This window comes from Chroicocephalus ridibundus, chromosome 2, assembly GCF_963924245.1.
Source record: "Chroicocephalus ridibundus chromosome 2, bChrRid1.1, whole genome shotgun sequence".
Lineage (NCBI taxonomy): Eukaryota > Metazoa > Chordata > Aves > Charadriiformes > Laridae > Chroicocephalus > Chroicocephalus ridibundus.
Genome location: NC_086285.1, coordinates 115,595,368 through 115,622,341, shown reverse-complemented (window position 1 = coordinate 115,622,341; position 26,974 = coordinate 115,595,368). Strand labels below are relative to the sequence as shown.

General features: G+C 39.2%; 1 protein-coding gene across 3 annotated transcripts in view; it reads right to left on the bottom strand.

Moving 5' to 3' along the window:
• Positions 1 to 26,974, bottom strand: part of DLGAP1 (DLG associated protein 1) — a 423,778-nt gene that overhangs the window by 263,057 nt on the left and 133,747 nt on the right. For all 3 annotated transcript variants that reach the window (XM_063326618.1, XM_063326617.1, XM_063326619.1), the window contains one exon: positions 1,589 to 1,700. The gene's annotated coding sequence lies outside the window, so the exon portion shown is untranslated. The remainder of the gene's footprint in view (positions 1 to 1,588; positions 1,701 to 26,974) is intronic.

The window sequence follows — 26,974 nt, the reverse complement described above, 5'->3', positions numbered from 1 at the left end:
ATTGCTAACATTATATCACCATTTCAATGAAGTTTTAGACTTTTACAGATGGCCAAACTGAGGCAAAGGTAGCTGAACTGACCCAATTAGTTTACATCGTCAGAAAATAAACCCTAATCGCAAGTCCTATTCTGCGAAGAAAATGCACCACTTTTTTTAAACTTATGCATACCTTAGAAACATATACTTGCAATGTATAAGTGCATATATGTATGCTACATATGTAATATACAGTCATATATACTTATATTTATTGTGTATAACAAATCATCACTGATACAGTTTTATGGCAATGGAAATGTTGGGGCAGCATTGGTATTTTCTCCTCTTATAGTAAGTTTACTAAAATACAAAGCAATTGTTACTGCTGGGTAATTAGAAAACTCTCTAATTGTAAGAAATCAAATTTTTCAAGTGAGGTACCCATGGAAATTTTTTTACGTAAAGGGAAAACAATGAGTAAAGGTCACTCTGGAGTGATACAAATTCCAGAGATGTAAAACATTTCACTCAATATCTTAAACTTATGCTCCACTCAGGGAAATTTACAAGTTGAAGTACAGTATCACACCTAACAAATCCTGATACAGCCATAACCACTTATAAAATTAATTAATTAATTAAACATCATAATTACATTGCTTGTTACTGAACTGTAACCAGTTGAATATAACAGTTCTAAGAGTTATTTTTAAAATCATGTCAAATTATAAGCACCATGACCGCCATTTTAAAAAGAAATACAAATCGAAAATACTCTCCCTGTTCTTAGTGCATGTATGTTCAAGTCTGTCATGTGTTAATAAAGAAACAGGATATGGAACTATTGATTTTAATTTGTCTCAATATGATTAGCTTTGTGAAATACCCGTAGTTCACTATATGTAGACTTTTCACTGCTATTCAATTTGTGTTCAATAGGCCAGAGTTGCTATCTTCAGTAAGTCTACCAGATCAGTTGTCTACCAGATCAGCGAGGTCCTGGTTTTTTGCAGCTCTTAGTGTTATTTAAAAAAAAAAAAAAGAAAAAAAAAAGAAAAAAAAAAAGAGCAGCCCTGTGGAAAAGGACATTCCTTCCCGACCATACCTCCTGCACACCATTTCACTGTTGCTTCCAAGATGCTGCAACCGCTCCCCCATACTATCTTCTGTACTTCATTTGTGGCTCTGATCTCTCATTTGTTACACTCCTCCAGGCCAAATCAATCCTTTCCTCTCATACTCCCTACACTTGCTCCACAGCTATGGCACATCTATCCTATAGGGGTCTACTCAACATTTAAGTTTATATGCTACATTTTTATGCTCATGCCACGCTTCTGAAAATAGTTCACCACAATGTTCAAAGACACCTGACATTAAGACTGCAGCCTGTAGACCTAGGTAAGTACAAAAATGGGTTAACATACATATCATTTTCTAAGCCAAAATAGCAAGCTATAGGCTACCTTCATTTCCACTAAAGCAGTTCAGAATTCGCAGTCATTTGGCTTCCTGCCTTTTACAAGCAAATCTGGAGACAAATGAATAGAAGTGATGCAGAGACAGATCAAGGAGAATAATCAGAGAGTTAGAATAAAGGACTCACCTCCTTTAGTCAGTTTTCCATTTTAGTTTGTTTCAATAGTTAAAAGAGGGAAGAGATGTTTTGCACACTCTTTAATCCAGATGTCAGTTCCAATATTTGATGCTTGACTGTTCTGAAACACAATCAAAGTGTAGCAGTTAAAACTACTAGCCTAAAACAAGATAACATTATTAACATGGCAAGCAGCTACGCCTTCATTTAAAATCACAGAAATATTGAGAGGCTTTATATCAATGGTCCGTGGCAAAGTTTTCATATGGTACCACCTCTCCTCCTTGCAATAAAAAGAGCACAAAAAATGAATATTTAGATTGCATAATGCTGCATTTGTGGTGCCATCTCACATGTTTTACTCTCCCTGCACAACGCATGAAGAGTTTTTTCAGTTCTTTTACAGAAAGATAGAAAGACTAATTACATGTGATTGCCTCAGTAAATCTACTGACTCCCTGCAAGCTCCCCTCTCCCCCAGTCTCATCCTTCTGCAACCTTTTCTCACAGCACGTAAGCACTAGGGAGTCCTGCTGCCTCTATCTGGAAAAGGGGAGGAGAAGAATGGTGAGAAAACTTGACCGACCAACCACCCAGCCGTACGCATGGTGCTTCCCCACCAGCATCCGACCCGTGGCGGACAAAATTGCAACGGCGAATCACCGCATATTTAAATATATGAATATTTTAAATTATATAAACTGAAAATACTTATTTCCAAGCCATTTTCTTTCTCTGGTAAGGAAAATGATATATATGTTTTTCCCTTCTTAGTTCTCCAGTACTACTTACTGAGACTAATAGAAATAAATGGCTTTCCTCTGTGCTCTATATTTGAGCCCTATGAGTCATCTCACTATTTCAAGTTTTGTTTCTCATCACTTAAAGGTCTAGCCTATTTTATTCTGTTTTTTTCATGTGAACAATTCATAAGGACAAGCCAGATTAAGTACAAAAATTTCGTGTAAATGAAGTTAACAGCTCCAATCAAACTTCTACTGAAAAGCATATTAAAACAGAGAAAAAAATGCATGGCTAAGTGTGCTTTGATACTAACCTCAGACTATACTGAAGTACGATTGGTACGTTCGATGCGTTGAAAATTCCTAAGTTATTTTACTCTCTTAATGCTCATCCAAACACCTTTACACAAACCACAGCTAACTATTGGGCACTAGTTGTCATAAAAAGCAAGTAGGAATTTTCAGAGCAAAAATAACCTGCAAAAATTACAAACTCATGTTTATAAAGCTGGAAGAGACCAATCCAATCAAGAGAGCCTGATGTCCCACTTCTCATAGGCTAGAAAAGGAACGCCTTTGGAAACAGGATGCACATCTTAGTTAAAGCATCAAGCTTTGGATTGAAGTTCTTCAATATAACCACTAAGAGGACAGGAACAGCCTCTATACACAAGACAAATTTATTTCTGGGAATTCCTTAACCTCAAAAGCAGTCAAATTGATGAAGGCTGCAGCCCGCCTTTTGTTAGGCGTGTTTTCAAGATGAACTAAATTCTGATGCTGGTTCAGAGTCTCAAATTAACGTCAGAATAGACACACATTCCATTAGTACTCCAATGACAGCACTACTTTGTGTATAGCTGGCTTTGAGGGTCTGCCTTTCCCCTGAGGTATATAACCATCTTTAGTGTATTTCTTCGTAAGTCTAAAACTGACTTTCCAGTTCTTTCTGTACAGTTGGTCTTTAAATAATTTTTCTTTATTGGTTGTGCAGGGTTTTGTGTCAGAAGGGGGAGAAAAATATGTTTAAAGCAGGAAATTGTGATGATAAAACCATCAGATTCGTGGTGGAATCAAGAAAGAGGTACAGAACCAGAAATTATTTTTAAATCATTTCAGAAATACATAGATTTCCAGTTGACAGGATCTCTTTTGAAAGAAGCTTAAATTTTACCACAATATTGACTACATCATAACCATTTCAGATTTTCCTTGAGAGCATAAAATTGACAGAGTATATTTAATTGTAACAAGTAAACTGGATTGATTTTTCCATGTAAGATGTCCTTAGGGAGCTTTCAAAGCTGAATCTCTAAAGGATCAAATTGAGCAGGTCTTTATGCAGAGCCTTCAGTTGTAATAACGTCTCTGAACCCACTGAAACTCTCATGTTTGAAGATTTGCTTGAGAACCTTGCTGAAGCTGGGCTCAAACGGGTTTCTCTTAGCTGACAGATTTCACTTGTATAGGAGAAATTTTAACTTGTCAGGTATGTTTAGTGATGACAGAGAGACTGAGGCCAGGCAATGTAAAGGTATCACCTGCACCACACAGGTGTTATGCGCACTGTAAGCCACTGCCTAAAATGTAAAAGAAGAGACAAAATTTGAGAAGAACTTTCTGCAAACATATATAAGTATATATATGATACAGTTTTCAGAGATGGTCACGGATTAGTGAGCTTCAAGCTTTGTACTACACATGGTACTACCCAAGTCAACAGCCCAAACTAAATCAATATTGTCTTAATAGTTTTAAAATGTGTTTAATTCTTCATACCTTTTGCTTTTGATCCATCTTATTTGTGTATGTCCATGCATGCCAGCCTTCTCTGCCCACTTTCCCTATTGTTTTATTTTTTATTTAATCAGAGAGATACAACCATAAAAGGTTCACAGAAGAGCAACATGATGATGAACTACAGAATGACTTCTGCATGGGGAACAAATGAATGGGGTAAGACTCTTTGGTCTATGAAAGAGAGAACTGGGTCATGGGAGATTATGAAAACATAACTGGCATGGAGAGGGTTAGTAAAGCTATTTTTTCACTGCCTCATTCTGCCTAATGCAAGAAGTAGAGGACATCAAATGAAGCTGGTTAAGAATTACATTCATAAAAAAGGAAGCAAGCAGAAGAAATGGAGGTTTCTCTTTCTGTAACATGAAGCTGCACTGTGGAACTCGCTGCCGCAGGAGGTCATGGACATCAAATCATGCCTTCAAAAGAGATCTGTACAGGTGTGGGAAAATTAAATCACCTTAATTTAGCTAACTATAAATGTTCAGAAACATCCATCTCTGAAAGACCCAAAGTTCAAGATGGCTGGAGGCCAAGAGCATATGTTCGCCCCCTTCTTATATTTTTTCTTTTGGTCTCTGACACATGAAACAGGACATCGGACAAAAGAACTTTTGACCTTGACATTGTAGCCATTTTTATGATCAATTTATGGTGCAACCAACAAGTTGTGCACTTTGACATCCTCACCTGGCATACAGGAAAAAGGGGCAGTTGACTAGAAGGTGGACAGGATTCAAATGTTGCTTTTTTAGACTGATATGTTCACAGCACTTTGACTGACGTTTAACTGAAGTACAGAAGTACAAACTGTAGGGAATCGGTTCCCTTTTGATTAGTTTCAGACCGTTGCCTTTTCATGAAATAAGAGGACAATGACTTTTCACGCAACAGACTGACCTGAAACAGCTTCATAGCCCAAACTCACCACCATAGCAGGAATCAGACTTTAACACCCCAGTTTCTAGTTCAGTTTTAGCACATAACAGTGACTCAAATTACCCAGGTATTATACAACAGGTTATTTACAAAAAGCAGAGTCTCTAAAACCAGATTTTAGGTGGTAAATAGTAACATAACTGCCACTATGTGGTTCTAGCTAGATTTGGTCAAGAAAGACACCTGAAAAAAAGTGCAGTGAAGAACAGGAACAAAGAATAACCTGGAACAGGTGCTCAGGGAGGCTGTGGCACCTCCAACCTGTGAGATGTTGAACATTCATTTGAACAAGACACTCAGCAACTTGATGTAATTTTGACATTTGCTCTGCTCGAGCAGGGGCTTCAACTAGATGGTGGCCTATAATTCCTTTCTATGTAAATTATTTTGCGATTCTGTAATTCAAAGAAATAGACTCTAATCACGTCTGTACCATTCCTGTGCAGAACACCAATTCAGAGTGTGACCATTATCATTAAACTCAATTTCAATGCAAAAATGAAGGGCAGGTCTTCAAGTGTTTTATCACATAGTAGGTGGCTTGATTTCTCTTCTACATGATGCATCGTTACATTCCTGGGGTTCTGCTGTCATGTGCCATTTTTAATCAACAAGAATATACTGTAAAGGAGATGGATCAAATTTTTACCTGATTTTTTTTCTTTCACTTTTTTTTTTTCCTATGTCTCACATTTTTATTACGTAAAAGTAATGTGTAGTGAAAATGCATGACTATCCATTTTTCTCTAAGCAATATCAGGATACTGACTTACTTTAACGACCCAAATCTTTTCCATTACAAGTACATACTTAGCGGGGCTTTATATATAGTGCGCCCTTTCAGTGAGGGTACCTAGGGTGGCAAATAGCAGATAACCTCAGATGTTTAGAAGAGGCCTCTTCCAGAATGTGATTTAGCGTGTATTAAGCCACTAGCATCAACAATTTTTACTTTTTAAGCACTAGGCAGAACCTCATATATTTGCTTCCCAAATTATAGCAAGATAGTAATTATTACAGAAATGAGAACTGCCTAGTAACTACTGGCAAATGAACTTCTAAAAATTTAATTAGAACCATACTAGTGTAGTAGTAATGGGAATGCCATAAAGCTCAGCAATGAGCACAAAACTCAACCTTCTTCCTATAAAGCCAAGACTCCAATATTACGCACACTTATTTTACCTCATTTGTAAAATTAACAGTCTCCCTCAGACAACTAAAAATCATGCTGAGTACTGAGCCACAGTAAATTACAAATATAATTAAGTAAATAATAAGAAAGCCCAAGTCCCTACTTAAATATGCTGCCAATTCAGCTAATCCAAGCACAGCAAATATTAATGCAATACTTCAATGTCTACAGCTCAGCTCCTGATCTACAGTAATAATAACACGTTAAGATTTTGGCTGTAGTCAGATCAAACCACTTATTTTCCCCAGGACAACTGGAGCACCAAGTTACCAATAATAAGCTGCTCGTATCTTCCATCATCCTGACGGGGAAGGTGGGCAGAGAAGATGAGCACTTTTAGCCTCATTGTATTTGCCACCAATTATAGAGACACAGTCTTTTGACTATATTCTAAACTGAAAAGAAGCCAACCTGAAGCTATTTAACGATAAAGGATTAAAATCAATGTCGATTAAAGGGCTCTGCAAAGTGTGATTTTTAATTATGCTACTTTAGGAAGTCACTAGACAATCATTACTGGCATTCCCTTGTTTCTGCATCCAAAGCGGAAACAATTAATACCTCAAGAAAACCTTCTGATTTCAGTAGCTAGCACACAAATGAGTAAAAGTTTAAAATTCTGGATCAGTGATAACTTCAGGTAAGTACTATGCAAGAAATGAAATGTGTCTAAAATTACGCTGACAGTACATGTCACCCTCTATGTACACTAGCGCTGATATGCACTGCTCTCTGTTTACAAGCTCACAGAGAAAGGATTAAATACAATTTAATTCACTGAAACTTAAATATGTTTTTATACCACGATACAGCAGTGTGTGAATGGCAGACATTTCACTGTCTCACAGCAGTTGTATTATTCTCAGACCAACCTCATAAATATTAATTGCTTTTGAAACTGAGTTATAAGTCTGCACATGCAGAAAGGAAAAATCCCAAGCATAGGCATTCCCTCACCATCAATCCACAGGAGGAATAAAATATTCTCTATGAAATGTTCCTGCATGAGCACCAGTGGGAAGTTCAGCATTCTCTTCTAGTTGGAGGTAAATGGTTTTAATTTGCTCTTCATTGTAAGTGAAAGAATCAGTTACAGAAAGCCTTTCAATATTTCCAAACCTGTTTTGCAATAAGGAGAGGCTTCCACAGCTCGTCACCCAAGATTGTCCTACTGTGAGACTTCCCATGGTATGTGCATGAAAGACTTCTGCATGTTAGACCAGGCTGGATGGGGCTTTGAGCAGCCTGGTCTAGTGGGAGGTGTCCCTGCCCATGGCAGGGGGGTTGGAACTAAATGATCTTTAAGGTCTTTTCTAACCCGAACCATTCTATGATTCTATTACTTGGGTCAAAAGTAGACAGAAAACTAAAACAGAGGCAAACTTACAAAAAAATCGTAAATCCACAATCTTCTATATCCACCACCACCAGAAGAAGTCTACATATTTTAAACAGGAATAGTTACAAAACACAAACCTAGCAACTGTCCTAAAGGGGTGAGAGAAAGCAAAAAATCTGAGTGCAACAAGTTGAGAGAGCAAGGGAAGAAAGGCCACAGGCAACACCTATAGTCATGCTCACTCCTAGCAGCTGCTGCACGACTCCTGTTGATAACTCCTCGCCCTCCCTTGCTCGCGTCTGGTAGACACAAGTTCTTCCAACGAGGTGAAACTCTTGCCTTGCACTGACTGCAGCGGAAGATCCAAGCAGCTAACCCAAACAGCATTGCGGCTGCCATGCAAAAAGGTCATCAAAGTACCAGAGGTGTCCAGACCTTGCAACTAGGCACCTGGCACGCATGCAGTATCATCCCAGTTTCAACTGTGTTAATGGCACGAGCAATGGAAGAAAATACATAAGACAGCCTGATGAAATTTTTAGAGCACATTAAAGCCAAGGTCAGTCAGCCTGACCCTTGCTCCTAAGGAAGGAAACAAGAAAGAAAAATTTTAGCCCAAAATTATATGAAATAATTTCAGTGTAAAGCCCTGCATAGAGACTGGACGGTCCATTTTCCCTTGCCATTTGATACACAGACAGAGAGACACACACACACACATTTACTCACACCACATATGTGGTGGCGAGTCTCTGTACTGTACCTGCAGAGTCAAGTGAAATTTTACAAAAAACAGTCTTTTTCTTTCACATACTGTTATACATCCTATGCAATTTATGCCTAAAATATCTTTACCTCCTGGAAGCGTTTCTAACACAACTCTGCCAATTTGTAAAAAGCCGTGTACCTCAAATGACATGTCCACAAATGTATAATGGTCCCTCACAAACTATATTGATCTCTATATTCCTCACAAAGCCTTTACATTGTATAAGTTCGACCTCACTTCTGGGAACATGTATAGAAGCAAATATGTCAGTAGTATTGCAAGAATTATTGTGCTTTTAAACCACTGCAAGTTTTGATCCCTCTCTCCCTCAAAATAGTGTGACGTGTATCAAGAGACAGGAAACAAAAACCAAGGTGTATTGCTTTTCATGGTACACAGTGAAATGTAGACAGCTTCAAAGTACATCTTCAAGAACCTGCATGTGAATTTTAAACATGTCCAGCTGTTGTGGTTTTGGCCGGATTGGCCAATCAGAATGACAGATGGCCCTCCCCCCCTCTCTCCTCAGAGAGGAGAGGAAGAGAGAAGGAGATTTACGAGTTTAGAAAAAGAACTAAACTACTTTAATGAAAATAATAATAAATAAGAAAATAGTAAATAATAATAGAATAATAAAAATTAAAGAAAAAAAAAGGATACAATATATACAAAACCGTATCCAGCTCCCAGGATGACTCTCGCGTCACCAGCAGACACAGGGAAAGTCCCAGACTGGAGTCGGCAAAGACAGGACCTGAATTCCGGAACTAGAGTCAGGAATGCTCAGATCGGGATCCAAGGCATATGAACAGACAGGGTCCTCCTCAGACATCGGCCATTGAAGAAAGAGCGAGCCAGAGCCGCCTTGCCCCTTTGATCCCTCAGCTTTTATACTGAGCTTGATGCCAATGGGGTGGAATACCCTGTTGGTCAGCTTTGGGTCCTGTCCCATCTGCTCCTCCCTGCAGGTGGGACCCCTCTGCGCTTCTCCGCTTCTGACCCTCTAATGGGGCAAACAGTGAAGTTAGGTGACCTTGGTTGTTACAGCAATAAGTATAAGCAAGAGCCTCTGTGCGTACCGTTCCTTGGTATAATCAGGTCTTATCACTCTGAGAGTGAACAGTTTCTGAACAACGTGCTGTTAATTTCAGACTTTAGTCAGTTAGAAGAGGCCCAGCTAAAAAGTAAAATTACAAATCAGAAAATTGGTTCTGTTTTACCTCAAACCAGGACACCAGCTCATGTTTTTAATGTACGAAGTCCTACTCCTATAATCACTGAAATTCCCTTTGCTTTGAAATGCCGAAAATCTGTTTTCAGCCTAAATAGCAATCATGAGGCGTTTGAGCAGATTTTGATACTGAACATGTTAAAAAACTGCATCCAGCTGTTGCAGGGAGAAATTCTCAATTACACAGTTGGTTGAAAATGCGCTGCGTAGTAAAGAACTCTACTTGTGCAGCACAATTAGGAATCTACAAACAGGGGGATACTTTGATAATCTAGTCATAATTTTCCACAAAGGTTACACTTCTAGTGACACAAATATGTCAATGTAACAGACCATCTTTTGAAATATTTAAGAGCCATTTATCTCTCCTTACTGTTTCCTGGTGAAAAAATGTCCTATCTCTTTCCTTTCATGTGGTCCATGTCATTCCACACTTGCTTTGAAGCCAAAGCTAAACATCACCGTGGGTATATGACAGAGGCTATCGCTGCAAATTTTCATAGTTAAAACATTTGGCTAGGTAATGGTTTTCCCATACAGTGTCCAACTTTCTTTGTTCAGTCATTATCCATTGGCTATACCTAAACTCAAGCCTTCAAAACTGCCAAACAGAGCTCTTGGTACTACACTAGATGTGGGAAAAAAGCTGTCAACAGGAAATCCATTATCTTTCCATCATGCTACACTGGGTGGTAAAATGAAGAAAGTTTACTCCCGCATGAATTGCCACCCCACTGAACTGTCTTTGTTAGTCAAGGCACAGTAGGGATCGTGTGCTATGTCCTGCACAATTAAACATTCATTTTGTTGGCAGAGCATTGCCATGTAAGGTAAGCCATGTATCTTTCCACCTCAGCAAGTTGAGAACAAAAGACCCGGGCGAGTTCAAACTACCTTGTCAATAGAGCTGATGCGTAAGTCTACAAAATAACCTCATATGTCACTGGCATAAATCATGGCAAGTGGTCACATGTAAGTTCCTGGTGCGCATACAAGCAAATGAAAAACTACAGTACACCAGGTTTATCTTTATTAGCCATAAATTAGATACATTTTTTTTTAAACTAAATAACAGAATACCTTTCCTTCTAAGGAACTAATTTTACTAATTATAAAACAAGGAATTGAAAGAAGCTTAAACAAGCACCTCTAAACACTTGGTATACTTGAGACAGTTGGCATCCTGACAATACTGGCAGGTTGAACCTAACAAAGATTTTTGCCTTTATTTTCTGCTAATAAGCAAGACACATTGAGACCATCCTATGGAGTCATGAATGTGGTACCTTAGTCAGAGGCGTTTGCTGCTGGCCTATCTCTGTTATACTGGCTGCCAATATTGCTGTTGATTTGAATGGGAGCATAGGTTGAAGCAAAAAGCATTTTAGAAATCCCACACAGTACAATCAGGTTTATTATACCTAACCACACAAGCACTGGTTTTCAATTATATTTTACCGTGAGAAAATTGAAGAAATCACCTAATCAGGAGAACATTTTATATATATTTTTGATAATAGACTACATAGCGTACCAGTACACAAGAGGATTGTACAAGGACCAAGACGGAATACAACTCCTGTAACCGCTTGTTGTTTTTGCTTAATTAGTTTATTAACTGCTTGATTAGCTAGTTTGTGCAGTACTTTGCAAATGTAAAGCAGTAATAAGTGATAATTAATCATATTATTTATGTAAAATTCAACTACAGCGGCAAACTGTACACACGTAACGAAAAAGAGGAACTGCATAATGGTGAAGAAACAAGCCTACATTGCTGGTGAACTTCCTTCATCAGGAAAAACAGAACTGGAAAGCAGTCACAGGCAGCAAACAGTAGTCTGGAGCTGCCAAAAGCCTGCTTCATGGGGAGTGACAGTAGCAAGAGATGAGGTGAATGAATGATACTAAAAGCGCTGCCCAACTGCTTACATTAAGGAGAACATATGGCAGAAAAGAAGCAGAACCGCGAGAAAAAAATGACAGTTTCATCGAATTGCAAATGAGAGGTAATAATTTCAACATACACTGTGACAGAATATTTCTGTGTGTTATTACAAGCTCTGGTGGATGCTGTCTTAGACCAATTCATGAACTGGATCACTGGATGCCGCAGCATTTAGTGCAGTAAGGCTGGAGGTGGAAAGGTGCTCCTGCTAGCACTTTCTGATGACCTAATGAACCTGCTCTAACTGCAACAGCAGTTTCTGCTGTCAGAATGACTTAAGAGCTGAGTGATAAAGGGGAGACAGCATTTATCACTTTTCCAAGTCCAAAATCATGCATAAATGGATGAAGCAAATGGAACAGAGTACCTAGCGATGGTAAAAAAGCAGGAGAGAGGGTCTAGTGGTATGAAACATGCAGGGGAGAGAGAGATATCTGCGGCTCTAAGAATAAAGTTAATTTGAGTTCTACAAAAACACCCGCAAAGGATGAGAAGAAAAAGAAACTTCACACCATTTATGCCAGAAATCAAACACTTGATAGTGAACTTCCAAAGAAAGAAGGAAAGAAAAGACTAAAGTATTCTTCAAGTGAAAATAAAACCCTTCCAAAATACTTCTGCCACAACTTTCAATGGTAAAGTTATACAATGAATAATAATGAGAGTTTAAAGGTACTGCTAGATATTCAAAGGTAAAACAAACTAACAGAAAAAAAAGATTAAAAAAATCAAACTAACATATTCATCATCATAAGAATATTCACAGTCTTAAATATATTATTTCTACGATATCAGAAGTTTTCCATATGATACTAAAGCAAGTTTTAATATAACTTTATGAAGAGGTGGATTTCTGTTCCTTATTTCTTGATCAGTTTATTCTCTTCAGCCTGCCAGTATATGTAAAACTGCCTGCAGAGATGATTAGTAGCACAACACGTAAGGTTTCTTTTTATATTGCTTTAAATATAGAGAATGCTGAAAAATGTGATGGATGCATATCTTAAGAGATAAAAAAGCCAAAAACATTTTGCAATACCATTGTTAAAGTTGTCTAATGATGCAAAAGAAGTCCATCAAAGTTCATTTGCAATTTTCAATTCATGTGTTCTGACATATTATTAACCCCTTTTATATTTCATTTTTGTGGTCACACCCTACTGAGTCTTCCTTCTATTAGTTTGGGGAATTAGCATTGTTTTCATTATGTATTATTTACTAAATTCTCTTTAAGATCTAGTGCTAAGGCAAACAAGGATGAACCTGGTTAGGTACTCTGTATTTTGTATTGTTTACCATAATAAGGAGCAGGTACCCAAGAATCAGTTTTGTTTTTCTGGAAGCCATAATGAGCACCCTCTTTCCTTGGAAAAATCTTCAAGTGAAATGTAGATCAGAATTTTAACTTAATGGTCATAGAATGTAGGAAAAATTAGTTAATAAGCTGAAACCCCTCCATGGAAGTTCCAGGTCCTCAGCACCAACTGCTTCAGTGCCCTGATCCCATCCTCTCGTGCTGCGGTTGTTTCTGAACAGACACAGATACTGTCACGTGTGGTACCCAGAGTCCAAATGCCCTGTTCACCATCGCTTGCATTTTTGGTACTTGCAATTTTTACTGACAAAAGCTGCATGCTCCCCACCATTTTCCGTCAGGAAAGCTGAACTTATGACTCCAAGATCAATTCCTCATCTGGCACATCTAACTCCTACTGAAGAAAACTGAGAATGCGAGGCTTAGCAGACCCTACTTGGTCATATTTTGAGCATAAGGAACATATGCTTTGAATAGTAGCTCATACCAGCCTTCAAGGAAATGCATCTAAGCATCACTTTGGGGCTTTTTGTTGGTTTGCATTTCACAATCCTTCCAGAAGATAACACTACACAGCAAAATAGACATCTTAAGTTTCTTTACACTTTAAAAGCTCCGTTTTATTCAACTTGATGCTTTTTTGCAGTTATTGCAAGTTTTGTAAATAGATTGCAATTGTGTATGTGTATGTCTTCGTGATTTCCCCCCCCACACACCGTTTGGACAAATTGCACAGTCAACAGATCTTGTATTTTGTTAGCTGAACACAACCACCTACATGTACTAAAACTTGACCGTGTAGGGCATGAACTGATCACTTTATGTATGCCTACACAAAGAACAAACCAGGAGTTTTGGCAGTGTTTTCTACCAAATTTGCACAGAGTAGCTGATTTTTAGTGTCTCCAGGCTAGCAAATCTCATAGAAAGCCCATAGAATTCAGAAAACACCCCCAAAAGATGAACCTTCATGATATGCTACAAGAAAGAATTCTATTGTTTAAGCTTGTAATGACACGCTGGATGTTACATGGTGCATGACCCACAGTCCTAATGAAAACTTTATAACAGAACTGACAGTATCCTAAGTATATCCATCTTGGTTTTGACAGTTCACTTGGTAAATTTTGCAACAATGGCAAATGACAACCTTAGGAAGGAAAACCATCCTCAGAATACTTACCAAGAATACCAGTTGTTTCTTCAGATGGCTCTTGCCTTTTTCTGTTTTTTAAATATCAACCAGTTACTGTGACAGTGAAATCAAGTCTTGATAGGAGAAAATTCCTTTCAACACTTTTTTTGAATGAGTATAGGGTCTTTTCCATTTTAATTTTCCCAACCCATGTAAACATGCTGACTAGAAAATTTTTTCTCCTATTTGGAACTTTCTTGCTACTGACTTTTCAGGTTCTCCTTTTATTAACCACATTTCTCTAAAATTCTGCTATATAAAATGCAGTAATATTTATTCGGTGACATATTCAGAGATGGATAATTCAGAGGTTTTTTTAACATAAGCTGTTGAGGAAGTGATTAATAAATGCATTGGGAAAATACGCAATAAATGCCTCTGGCACCATCTCCATATAATGTTGGCTGAATGTTTGAATATGTTCACTTTGTCCTTTTGCGGTCTAACCTGTTGATTTACAACATTGGCTTCTGTCTGCTAGATTACAGAAGACGACGTCAGATGAGAGATGCTTTCATTCCAGGACAGTGAATATAAAATACCAGAACAATACAATGCTTAAGTCCTCCAGCGCTTGAATAACTTCCTGTTGTAGCAGCCACTTCTAATACAAACATCAAATGCACGTATTTGCTTGCCCTTGGTAAATATGTTTTGTGTTCTGGAATTTCTTGACAAACCATGACTGTCTAGGTATTTAGCAGCTGACTGTCATGCAGAATCCACCACTGAATGATAGGATAGCTTTCACTTAAACACACTGGCACTCAAAACTTCTCACGCTATGGCACATTATTGACACGGCTTGAGTGGTAAGACCGTCCATCCGTAAAGCCTAGCCTGTGATTTGCAAAGAAATCTTCAGACTGGAGGAACCTTCCTTGAAACTGACAGAGACTTCTCCACTGAAGTTCGTCTTATAAGAAAGTTAAAAAAAAAGTGATAAGTCAAGTGCAAAGACTTGAAGAAACAAAAGCTTGTTGTGAAAATTCAAATCACTACATTGAATACTGAATGAATTATACTACAGAATCACAGAATCACAGGGTTGGAAGGGACCTCTGGAGATCACCTAGTCCAACGTCCCTGTCAGAGCAGGGTAATAATATTAATATAACATTATTTACTTTAATATTATTATTATTAACTTTAATATTTATATTAATAATATTATTGATAATAATATTAATAACTCGTGAATTAGATTTCTGGCCCAAAGTAATTGAACTACTTCACTTGGTACTTAAAAATGTTGTGGCACCATTATAAATGGATAAGGTTTCCCAAAGAGAAGAAACAATATTTGTTCTTTTAAAATAATGTTAGCAAAAAACCAAAAATACTTTAAAGGAAAAAAAAGCCATGATTATGCATGGAACTACAATGAACACTGGCTTTCTGTCCAAGAAACAAGTATGATTTGATAGGTTTATACATAGTTTCCAAGCATTTTTCTGAGTAGCCTGTAGCACTAAACTTGTGAGCCTAATTTTGTATTTGCAACCAGAATGAGTCACAGCTAAAGATTTTTAATACAATCCTTGCATAAGACATAGTATCATGACACCACTGCATATAATTTGCATTCATTGCAGTTGATTTTTATAAAGAAATAGCTATTACAATTGCATAAAACTTGGAAAAATAGAATTTCACCAAATGACTTCAGCATTATTTGCTTTTATCTTAATTTTTTTTCATTATTAGGCTAATAAAAACTAGCCTTGTTACTTGGCTGAATATTTTCTGGCTTTCTGTAAAGGCAGATTTTTCAGTTGAAGTTCTTGAGTACAAGATGAACAATCTAGTCAGACATATAAAACAGTGTTTAAAAGTCTGACTTTCATCCTGTATCTACTGTTCTGCTGATTACAACCCCTGCCAAAAACATTCAAAACAAACACATCAGAAGAAGAAACATAGATGCTATATTTTCCAATATCCTGCTTGTTGAACTTAAACAAGAGTCTTTCCACAAGTTACTCAGAATTACTATTGTGCAGTATCTTTGGTGAATCTCAGGATCAATAAGCACGATATATTAAGGTTGGCCAAGCCAACAAAAACTTATACAATAGCCCATGTGATTTACCAAAACCAATTGCAATAATAAAACTTCCCTTTGTTACAACACCACTATCCACAGTTGTGTTCCATTAACACAATCTTCTTTTTATCTGGGAATAATTTTTTTCTCAAGAATAATTCTCAGGGAAAACGTTCTGTAGCAATTTCTCCACTAGATCTGACCAGCAGTCAGTATACCCGAGTACCACATCTGCAACAGACACCAAAGCCAGGAAAGTCAAAGAAGATCCAAGTCATAGAACTGCTGCCACGTGCCTTGCAGTAGGAGGGCTGACCTTCTACTTCAGTTCCCAAAGGTCCAGCTAAGGTAATGCACGAGACTGAAGTACTGACCTACCGCCAGTCTTCCCAATGTATGTGAGTCATGATCTTTCCTACCTCTTCTTTGCTTACTATCAAAATTAAAATCTCCTTTTTGATAGCTACATTTTCTCCCCAGTATTTTCTTCCATTTTGAAGGCAAAAAAGTTACAGTTGACAAGTTTCAGCTTGGGATGGTCAGGAAACTATTGAAAACCATTCACTATCTTGAGGTCATAAACAGTAGAACATAAAAATGCTACTGGATAAAGGATTTTGCATGTAAAATACTGAATTGGTATCATATCTGTTTTCAAACCAAGTCATTAATATGTCATTCCATACAGAGAGATGAACTGAAGTACCATAATTGCAATTTCATCTGCAATACTGAAGTGGAAGCTATTAAGACTGTAATCAGAAGATGAGGGAATGAGCTACAATAACAAGGAGGACGGTGTTTATAGGGCTGTTGCTTATGTCACAAATTGCTTACCAGCATGGCAAGCAAGTGTACCACCTTTGCAACAAACTCGGCAGAGATACCCTATGAATTTGTGGGTTAGGTTTCTCTCTGGTGCAAAAGGGAAGATATAAGAAGAATTTCTGTTGTGCACTTCTCCAGTCTCATCTTGGAACTCTGCTATATTTAATTATTACATAAAAGCATATTGACAAGGTTAACATAGTTTTCAGACAAAGTAAATAATGTTATAAGACACAGAAGAAATTCTAAATATCCCAATTTGAATATCAGTATACCTTTTTTTTTAAAAAAAAGCATCTATTATGCAAAATAGCATTTGCTTAAATTTTTCTGAAGCACAAAAATATTATCAGTTTGTCTTTTTTTAACGACCCAGTTAAACACTGATTCTCTGAAATTTGATGTCAATTGTAGGGCCCTCACATCTTCTGTATCCTACAGAGCATCTGCACAACCTGTAGTTCTCCAAATCACAGCTATTTCAACTCTATAAAGGATTCCTTTTCAATACATTTTAACCATCCTTTTAGCATTTTAAATTAGTTACGTGCATGTATATGAATTCAAAATGCCTCCGAACTTAAAATCTGGATATTTGGAAAAACTCCGTTGCTGCTTTGCCTGTGCAAGGCTATATAGATAGCGGTAGTGCTGTGGCAGAGCCCACTGCAATAGGATGGCCCTGTTTTTCTCAGTTTCTTTAGTCTCAGGTTAGCAAGCTCTTCAGATTCAAGTGAAGTTTGCGTCCCATCATCAGCAGATGGAACAAATTTCCACAGTGAAGGATGGTTACTGTGTCCAGCTCTGGAGCCCTCAGCACAAGAAGGACATGGACCTATTGGAGTGGGTCCAGAAAAGGGCCACGAAGATGATACAAGGGCTGGAGCACCTCTCCTACGAAGACAGGCTGAGAGAGTTGGGGTTGTTCAGCTTGGAGAAGAGAAGGCGCCAGGGAGACCTTATAGCAGCCTTCCAGTACCTGAAGGGGGCGTATAAGAAAGCTGGGGAGGGGCTGTTTGCAAGGGCATGTAGCGATAGGACGAGGGGCAATGATTTTAAACTAGAGCAGCGGAGGTTTAGATTGGACATTCGGAAGAAGTTCTTTACAATGAGGGTGGTGAGACACTGGAACAGGTTGCCCAGAGAGGTGGTGGAGGCCCCATCCCTGGAGACATTCAAGGCCAGGCTTGATGAGGCTCTGAGCAACCTGATCTAGTTGAAGGTGTCCCTGCTTACTGCAGGGGGGTTGACTAGATGACCTTTAAAAGTCTCTTCCAATCCAACACATTATGATTCTGTGGTTAGTAATTTTCCTACTTTTCCCTTTCCCAAGTTGCTTGTGTTTTCACAACGTGCAAATAAATTACACAGTTTAATTTGACAATGACTCACTTGCTATAAGTACAAGCCAGCCACACATGAGCAGGTCAGAAATTCTAATCTTACTGTTTACTAAACAATTACTGATTCATTTTACCTTGCTTTAATTATCCAGAGAGCTGTACAGAACTGGCTGGTGCGTGCATGTGTTCATAAGATACGCATTTATTTTTGTCACGAGGCAGATATGCGCTGGGTTTGGGGATGAGGGAATGGACTGCAGTTCTTCAAGGATTCTTTTTAACAACTGCATTTCTTCAAAAATTCTCCATGGTGGGACTGTCTTTTTTAATACAATGCCTACAACAAGAGGTCTTTGATTACTGATTGGACTTCCCACACACTGCAGTGACCTCTGCATTAAATAGCAGACCCATAAGGGTATTAGGAGTCTGTTTTGATAGCAATACACTAATGAAACAAAACCCCAATTCACAGTACAGACGCATGAGAAAAGAAAGCCAGCTAAAGCAGGGGAGAATGCTACTGAAGCAGGAAATGCTTTAATACCAGGTGCAGCTGAGCTCCCTCAGCAGAGCTCACTGACTGCACGATGAAGGAACAGATAAGACACAGAATTCAGTCAGGGCTGAATCAGATTGGTAGGAATATCCATCAGATATTCCTGTTTAATTTTGTTTTGCATGACCAAAGGACTGTCCTTGGTGGGTTAGATAGGTTTTCGTATAGAGAATGGTATATGTGTGTTTCTGATTAAAATACATTTCAGTCAAAAAGGTCAAGAAAAATTGTATCACTAGACCAAATCAATACTTCAGGGTCTATTTTACAAAATATTTTTTCAGTATACACAGAAGACTACTTCTTAGTAGTTCTAAGAAAGAGTATCCTCCTTTGACTTTTAAAGCTCTATGGAGCGTAAGAAATGGCCAGCCTGAACAGAGTATGGGGTAGAAGGAGCTCTCTTTGCCACTGAGAAGATGGTGTGGAACGTCATAATCTTAACTTTATTCTCAGAACAGGTCATGGTTTCAGGGAAAAGGTTTGTTTTTACCGAGTCTACCATCTCAGCACAAAGCCTAGGTGCCAGACTTTCAAAATATCTAGAAAGACAGATGCAAGACTAGTAGGATAAGATGTTCAGAGGTATCAGAAAGAGATGAAATGTTTATGCTCCACTTGATTTTAACCAACATCACTGTTAAAAAGCTGCTCTATTTGAATGCCTAAAAAAGCTGTTATCTTATCATCTCTCCTCACTTTCTTGGTAGCTAAAAAACCCCTACCAGATATCCCTCATTATTTGTTACCTCTCTAGGAACAAATGTAAGCTGTTTTTCTTTCCATACGAAAAGGGGTGAGAATTTTTCTTAATCTTCTTACTATTGTTGTAGTACCCTGCCTGCCTGCCTAGGCTTGCAAGAATGTTGTCATTCAGATGACCTAAATTCAGAACAAACACGAACACTTAATTACCATCTCATTCCTAGCTCTACTTATTCCAGGAGAAAAGGGAAACATCGCTGTGGAAAATCATGACTGCCTGTTTACTTTGTCCTGTTTCAAAGAGTAATACCAGATGTATAAGGCGCTTTATGCTGACCATCACTCCCCTTTGGGAATACTACAATGAATAGTTCAAGTGCCACAATTCCAAGCGCCACCTCCCTTGCTACGTATTTCCAGTTGAAAAGTAACTCTGTTTTGCCTTTTAAAAACATTTACTTATTGACAGAGCAACTCTCCCACGTTGTTATCTGACAAAGGCTGGATGAACAGGTTTACAATTTCTAGAGGAATATATAACCAAAAAAAGCGTCACAAAGTGCATACACACGTGGAACAGTATTGCCCAAAGCAAGGTTGTGAGCGGTTTAGAGTACGGCAGCTGCCCCTGCACGCCATTTGCTCTCATATACAAATATTTCCTTGTCTCGCACAGAAAAAAATCCAACCTCAATCCATTTCATAGAACATCCTCCCCCACTGTTTGCTTTGCCAGTTTAGTTTATACACGGTCCTGTTTAAATGTCAATATTGGTGCACACAAGCATATATAGCTTAGTCCCTGAGACAAAGTTTTGTGCAATGCTACTGACCTCTTTTTAGAGGCTGTAAGAGCAGCGATGATGGGGGATTAAATGGCAATAGAAAGATAACTGGCTTAAAATAGGGCTTTGGGAGAAAGGGTGGAAGGAAAAAAAGTATGGAACATGATACCAGGAATTCAATCAAGCAATCAGAGAAAACATGTTTTAGCTCAGGAGATAAGGGTCTTACTTATAGTATCATTTATCAACAGAAAATGACCTTAGTTTAGGGTAAACTAGTATTTTCAGAACTGCCTAAGGGCAAAACTTCTAAAACTTGTGAGAAACTTGCTACTGATTTTGTCTAGATTGCAATCAGCGCAATCAGACTGCAGTGCAACCTATGTCTTTTTTGACTTAGTTTGGATATAATAAGCAATTTGGTCATGGTAACACAAGATACAGCAAGATATGCCCTGCTCTGAGCTCCATGTTGATAAAATTTATTTATGTTAGTGTTTAAGCAGGTAGCGTACGTTTGCAGTTGGAGAAATAACTATACTGACATTGGACCAGTTGGATCAGCTTTAGAGGCAGGAGTCCTGAAAAATGCTAAGCACTTCCAAATTCACAACGATAACAGACAATAGCCTGCTCAGGAGAACCCAGCAGGATAATATAAAATGCTTTGCTTTAGCTCAAGGACTAAAGTATGTTTTTTAATAGAGTCAGATTTGAGCAGCAGGGGAAGGAATGGGAGAATTTTTTTCCAAGTTGTGCATTCTTTGGGACATATCACATAGCCTCCACATCATCCCACAAGGATCCTTCCCTGTATACCTATACGCTCTGCTCATCAACAACATAAGAAGATGACCAAATCCTAACTACCTCAGGAACCAAACCACCAGTAGATATGGTCAAGGGAAGGCACTGGGGAAGAAAACTTGGTAAGCCTTGGTAAGGTACATCATTCACATACCAGAAACCGTATTTTCAAGGAGGCCTCGCAGAGAAATAGGAAGTTGCCTGGGGTAGAAACTGCTCAATCAGATGCACCCATTTGTAGTTCTTCCTGCAAGCTCAGATGAATGAAAACCAGATCTCTCTCTCTTCCCCTCCTCCCTCTAATGCAAAGAAATGCACTGAAGGAATGTTCAGATAAAGAGTTTACTTTAAAGTCTTTCCATCCTCACTATTTAACAGATGACTCCCCAGGTAAGAGCAGAATCAGACATACTATTCCAGCAGTAGCAATGTAGATGAAGAGATTTTCCACCTGCAGCTTCCGCTCAGCTGTGTGTGAGTCCCTTTCTGTTAGGCTTGCCAACTCAACTGCACCTGTAGCCCACCAAATGCAGTTTAAGTTGAACTCCTTCCTCTTTATTATTTCTTCATTGTTGACTTGCTGCTTCTTTTGTTTTTAAAACATGCCTTTTTGAGAGAACAAGGCTGGGGAGCAGCCAAGCTTCATAAGCATATTTAACTTGATTTTACTAAGCATCATGCAAACTACACACTCTTCTGTATGACAAAGAAAAGCTGCTATAACAGAAAAAGGATTAGCTGCTTGTAAGATAAAACAAGAAGCAATTACAGATAACGTGATCTCTTATCTCAGGTCTTCTTTTTAGAATCTCTGAAATAAAAATACCTAACTTCATTGCCCCTTGCAGACTTTTGAAAAGCTCCTTTGAAACGCTATGCTATTTTTTTCATTGTATTGAACAGGAGTAACATTTTGTAAAGGCTGAACAAACTCGCAGTCTACCATAGTAAAACCAGGTAAATTCTCATTTGTGAAGGGGATGATAGACAGTCTCTTAACAATTTTTTAACACTTAGATTCCCTTGCATTTTGGGTTGAAACCAACGTGCTTAATTCAATCCAAATTATCACGGAATCACGTAATTTTTCAGAGTTGGAAGGGACCTCTAGAGATCATCTAGTCCAACTCCCCTGCTAAAGCAGGATTGCCTAGGGCACATCCCTCAGGACTGCATCCAGGCGAGTCTTGAAAGTCTCCAGAGAAGGGGACTCCACAACCTCCCTGGGCAGCCTGTTCCAGTGCTCTGTCACCCTCACTGTAAAGAAGTTTTTTCTCATATTTGTTCGGAACTTCCTATGTTCCAGCTTGTGCCCGTTACCCCTCGTCCTGTCACTGGGAACCAATGAAAAGAGTCTGGCACCATCCTCCTTAAACCCACCCTTTAGATACTTGTATGCCATAATAAGGTCTCCCCTCAGCCTTCTCTTCTCCAGGCTAAAGAGTCCCAGCTCTTTCAGCCTTTCCTCATAAGGGAGATGCTCCAGTCCCTCAATCATCTTTGTCACCCTACGCTGGACTCGCTCCAGCAGTTCCCTGTCTCTCTTGAGACATCATTCTATGACAAAATAAATAAATGCTTTTTCACATCTGTTTTTCATATATACAAGCCCAATGTCACTTTTAAAGAAAATTAGGTATACATTAATGTTCCAAAATTTATTTTAATGTAATTATATTAGAGATGTAATTATGAATCTTAAAACTACAAATTCATATTGGCATGTACTGCTCACATTGAAATAATGTATCTGGAACAAGTCATGAAAGGATACAGATACAAATATATCATGATTTCATAAACAGAGCTTCTGGAGATGTTTTATCATATTCTCTAGACATTGTAAAATCAGTAAAGTTGTTTCTTCTGACTGTTTCTGAGGTGTTTATTTTTCTCCTGAATTGTATCTCCAGTCAAGAGATGGCTGCTACTTTCTAACAAACTGTCCTCTAGATACACACAGTTGGTTAAACATCTTTTAAAAAACTACTGTTGTTATTGCAGTTTATGGCCCACAGCTGAAGGTGTATGAAAAGCAAAGGAATTTCATAAGAACACCCACAAGCTGTTAGATATTAAGTTTTTCTTACATCATAGTTGAATTGCCTGTTTATGAAATAAAAAACTGACACAATCATCAGTGAGAACACAGCCGCTCTTGATCTCCTTTTTAAATGAGCCAATGAAACCGAATGGTCATTCACACTCAGTGTTGGCACTTCACAGAAATATTAATAATTTCCTAAAACTTAAATGGAAAGAGATCTTACCTTGATAACGTCCGAGTTTGAAGTTATAAGGACTCCGACAAGACTGCAACTTTTTTAATGTGAGAAAAGAAAGCCAAAGTTCCCACATTCCAACATGGATGCTGAGGATACAAAGCTAGAAAGACCTCTGCAATACGTTATCACAGCTGACGCATTTAATCAGTTTTGACACACAGCCTCCTCCTTTTGCCAGTTTTAAAGAGATTTGTCCTTGAGAGGGCAAACAAACTCTAGGCTTCTGGAGGGAACAAAGACTGTAAATCCAGGGAAGGGAGCCTGTCCTTCCACAAACCATCTTCTTCATGGAGAAAAATTGTGCATCATGAAGATTATAAGCTCCAATCTATCCTATTTTAAAGGTTTATAAATACAGCAATTCAAAGGACTGTTGCTTATAGCAACAAATATAAGATAGTACAGATGGAGAGGGAAAAAACATCACTGCAAACCCACCATTGTGCTTAGTAAATTTACACCTCTGAGAGCATGTTGGGGTTTGATAAAGGAGGGAAAGGGCAGACATTAGTGTTGTCATAATGAGGAGTACGCTTGTCCATGTTTACATACGCTAGGTCACGTTTAGGAGGCCTTGGATAATTTGGCCTTCTGTAATTTAAACACAGGCACTTGTCTCTCAAAAGTGTGCCTCAAGACTATGAACTGATAAGGCATATTTTATTTAAATGGACAGCAAATAAACTTGCTATCACCTAATTAGCTCACTAGGTTTCCTTTTAGTTAGAGATAAGTATCTCCAAGAATAAAGTAGTAAATACTACCAATGAAAATAAAAAGATCAGACCTTCAGTATAACCACAGAAAGCTGAACAGCTATGATTGTGCCGGCGCATATTTGGCTGACAGAAAATAATACAATATATAATAACTGCATAATCACTACCTCAGAAAACATGAATTTTCAGTAATGACACAAACATCTTTCTCTTTGATCTATTATGGTAGATACGATTTTACTAACTACAGAAATGTCCTGACCAAGGCATACTCATGTAATTTGCTTGACATAACAGCAACATCAAAGGCCCACAGTGCCCCAATTCTCCACCTACTGGCGAGTGAACTGCAATTACACTCCCCCTTTCACCAGCAATAATTTTTGCTCCTATTACTAGGAAACTATTTTTTTGTTTTGGCAAATTCTTATGAAAAGCTGCATTTTTTTATTACAACTGTATCACCGCGCAGTAATACAGGCACCATAGTGCTCAATGTTTATTCTTCTGCAGTGAAGCCCTATATAGATAGTTGCTATTGATTCCCTCTCCCACAACAAGCATCGGTCGTGTAAACGACGCACACTTTAATGAGCTGTTAGACTTCTTCCGTCTTGCCCGTCACCATCAGCCTTGCACACACCGAACAATCACGCGACAAGTCAGTTTGCTTAAACATGGTCTGTAAGAGCTCAGTCAACACAGGAGAAGGCATGCATGAAACAATATAACGTAGTCCCCTCTCTCCTAGCAGCACTGCCTTAGGCACACTGGTGAAAATAAAAACCCTAATTTTGCACACAAACTCACATAGATACAGACCTGTTTTGTAAATAGACCCATTTTTACATAATTACAGAGTAGAAGCCATTGTTGTCAAGTTTTAACAGCGAAATCAGTGTGATGCGTCATACTGGAAATCTGGTGATAACACGTAGCTTGTGAAGTGGTGTGGACTATTATGTTAGCATTTGTGAAAGGCAAATTTTTGCAATTTTTCAGGATGGCAGATGACTACCCTGTAAGCATTACAAACATGAAAAATTGCTGCTTTAACTTTGAAGTACTTTGAGAGAGGTAGGAACACGGAAACATAAAGCAAGTGGCATGGCCTTAGTACCGTGCCTGGAATATGGTGCGTGTGACATCATTGACTTTTAAAGGTTCCACAAGGATTTTACACAGAATCATAGAATTGCTGAGGTTGGAAGGGACCTTTAAGATCATCGAGTCCAACCTTTAACCTACCCTGACAAAAGCCACTTCTAAACCATGTCCCTAAGTGCCCCATCTACCCTTTTTTTAAACACCTCCAGGGATGGTGAATCCACCACCTCCCTGGGCAGCCTATTCCAATGTTTAATAGCCCTTTCAGTGAAAAAATGTTTCCTAATATCCAATCTAAACCTCCCCTGACGTAACTTGAACCCGTTTCCTCTCGTCCTATCACTTGTCACCAGGGAGAAGAGGTCAGCCCCCATCTCTCTACAACCTCCTTTCAGGTAGTTGTAGAGGGTGATAAGGTCTCCCCTCAGCCTCCTCTTCTCCAAGCTAAACAACACCAGCTCCCTCAGTCGTTCTTCATAAGGTTTGTCCTCCAGACCCCTCACCAGCTTTGTAGCCCTTCTCTGGACACGCTCCAACACCTCAATGTCCCTCTTGTACAGAGGGGCCCAAAACTGAACGCAGTACTCGAGGTGGGGCCTCACCAGTGCCAAGTACAGGGGGATGATCACTTCCCTAGTCCAGCTCACCACACTATTCCTGATACAGGCTAGGATGCTGTTGGCCTTCTTGGCCACCTGGGCACACTGCTGGCTCATATTCAGCCGGCTGTCAACCAACACTCCCAAGTCCTTTTCTGTCGAGCTGCTTTCAAGCCACTCTGCCCCAAGTGCAGAGTGTTGTGACCCAAGTGCAGGACCCGGCACTTGGCCTTGTTGAACCTCATACCATTGGTCTCAGCCCATCGGTCCAGCCTGTCCAGATCCCTCTGCAGAGCCAACCTACCCTCAAGCAGATCAACACGCCCGCCCAGTTTAGTGTCATCTGCGAACTTACTGAGGGTGCATTCGACCTCTTCATCCAGATCATTGATAAAGATATTAAAGAGAACCGGCCCCAGCACTGAGCCCTGGGGGACACCACTTGTGACCGGACACCAACTGGATTTAACTCCATTTACCACCACTCTCTGGGCACGGCCACCCAGCCAGTTTTTTACCCAGCGAAGAGTACACCTGTCCAGGCCATGAGCAGACAGTTTCTCCAGGAGAATCCTGTGGGAAACAGTGTCAAAAGCTTTGCAAAAATCCAAGTAGATAACATCCACAGCTTTTCCCTCATCCACTAAGTGGGTCACCTTATCATAGAAGGATATTAGGTTTGATAGGCATGACCTGCCCTTCACAAACCCATGCTGACTGGGCCTGATCACCCTGTTCTCCTGCATGTGCCATGTAATGGCACTGAGGAGGATCTGTTCCATGACCTTCCCAGGCACCGAGGTCAGACTGACTGGCCTGTAGTTCCCCGGATCCTCCTTCCGGCCCTTCTTGTGGATGGGTGTCACATTTGCTAACCTCCAGTCAGCTGGGACCTCCCCGGTTGTCCAGGACTGCTCATAAATGATACCAAGTGGCCTGGCGAGCACCTCCGCCAGCTCTTTCAATACCCTTGGGTGGATCCCATCCAGCCCCATAGATTTGTGCACCTCCAGGTGCTGAAGCAGGTCCCTCACCATTTCCCTTTGGATTACAGGGGCTTCATTCTGCTCCCCATCCCTATCTTCTAGCTCAGGGGTCTGGGTGCTCAGGGAACAACTGGTCCTACTGCTGAAGACT